This window comes from Saccopteryx bilineata, chromosome 3, assembly GCF_036850765.1.
Source record: "Saccopteryx bilineata isolate mSacBil1 chromosome 3, mSacBil1_pri_phased_curated, whole genome shotgun sequence".
Classification (NCBI taxonomy): domain Eukaryota; kingdom Metazoa; phylum Chordata; class Mammalia; order Chiroptera; family Emballonuridae; genus Saccopteryx; species Saccopteryx bilineata.
Window position 1 is genome coordinate 122,789,375 of NC_089492.1, and position 2,105 is coordinate 122,791,479.

At 37.6% G+C, this 2,105-nt stretch overlaps 1 pseudogene; it reads right to left on the reverse strand.

Moving 5' to 3' along the window:
• Positions 1-708: 708 nt before the first annotated feature.
• Positions 709-822, reverse strand: LOC136332513 (U2 spliceosomal RNA; annotated as a pseudogene).
• Positions 823-2,105: the final 1,283 nt, after the last annotated feature.

Here is a 2,105-nt window from a genome sequence, read left to right on the forward strand (position 1 = left end):
GGAGGGATCAAAAGGACCAGAGGGAAAGCGGACAGAGGGAAATGGGATGATAGGATGGGATGAGAGCAGAAAAGAAAAATCGGGGTGAGGGTGTTGCAGAGAAGAAGGGCAGGGGGGGATGTGGTGGGAAAATAGGGGGTTGGAGGGAGGCATTCGGGGGGACACTAGAATCTATGTACACCAATATATTAAAATAAAATAAAATAAATTAAAAAAAATTTTTAGTCATACACTTATTGCTTAGTCTCCTGCATTTTCTGCATTCCCTTTCAAGTATTTATGAGTATACATCATGTGGCAGGAACTATCATTCACAGCTTCAAATGAATGAATTATAAACACGCTGTGTTTAGTGCTTTTTTGTATGAAAGTAGACCCATGTCCAATGGGGACCTTCTTCGCAGTAGCCAGAAAAAAAAAACAAGACAATAGATAACAAGGCAATGCCCCGAAGTCACAACTACCCTTGGTCTGCCCTGGATAGGTGGACATCTATTGTTTTCTTAAAGAGATTTGCAGAGGACCCTCTGTGATTTTCCATCCAATGTTTAAGCATCTGAACTTTATCAAAAGAGTCCTAAATCTTAATTTTGCAACTGGGCTTAATTTGATGAAAAGCAAATTCTATAGAGTATTTCTATGTGTGTTCAAAAAGCATATCTTCTAGATTATTTTATTTCTTACAATCCATAGAAGATGATATTGCCATTGGGGTATCATTATCATTTATAAGAATTGGGCATTCTTAATTTTTAATTCCCATTATTAAACTGATAAGAACAGATACTACACTTGATCTTAGCCAAAAGGCCGAGAAGTGATCAATTCTCATTATTAATAAGAGTAAGATACTTCTTTTACAGATTTGTTGCTCACTATAAAGCTGTACCAAGAGCTTCATGTGCACCTTCTCTAATTTTTATAACTCTTTTGCTAGATGGATATTAACGTTCTCATTGTACAGAGTGAGAGAAAGTAGGGAAATCAATGTTCTTTCCATTGTCCATGAATTTCTTCTCAAATTGCCCCAACGTGACTTCAAGTATACCAAACACAAGCTTTCTGTAAAGCCTGATCTGGAGATTTAAAAAGGGAGAGTCATCAGGAAGATTAGAAAAGAGAGAAACTTCAGAAAATATTCATGGCTAGATTAACATTTAATATGCTTTGAAAACTATTAATCCACCACCAACTTCCTCCTTCCAATCTCAAACTTTTATAACACCTTCGGGTTGAGATATTCTCAGTCGTTGCTTCATCATGTAGTTTGATTTGTTGGTCTTCAGGTTGCTGCTTTTTGGTTTAATTTTGCTTTGCATTCATTGAAAAACTTTTTTCTCTAAGAAGTGAAGATTTTCCCTTTACCAACCTAGCTGTATGTAGACATCCCGCATTGTCCTCTGCCATAACTGCCTTTTCCTCAATGTCAGTCAACACTCAATTATCCACATGAGGATTATCCATGTCAGAATTGTCTCCTGCTAATTTTTAATCCCCAAATACATTACACCTGCTGCACAGGGTGGCCTTTCCTGGCAGCTCTGAGTGTCTATTTGGAAAGTCAGGCTAATATTGACAATAATGTGCATAATGTGCACAGAATCCAATTAAAGGATGTGAATCTGCTGCCAAAATATTTTTAAAATTAAGCATACGATACCTCCGGAGGCCAAACAACAATGATTTGGGGATTATCTGGTGCCTTGGATTTTCTGCACTCTACTCTCTCCCCCTGGCATGTAGCTTTGAGGATGGGCTGCCCAACATGTTTTCAATGACTGCTTTAGCAGTGAGGCTGTTGATTAGCAAAGAGCTGTTGTCATAGCACATGTCAAACTTGGTAATTACCATATTTTTTTACAACAAGTTCTACAGCTGCTCTTCTATGGTTCATTTGTCTCTAAAACTTGGAAAATAATTGCTTTTGGTCAGGAGTTTACAAGAGCAAAACCAACTATTCAAGTCCAAATGACTAGATGTTCTGCATTTTCTAGGTGATAAATCAGGGCCTAGGCGTAATTTTAGGTCTTCTATAGCGATACCCAACTACTTTTTTATGAGAACATTATGCAACTAATGGAACCAGATCCTTCCATGCTAAAGCA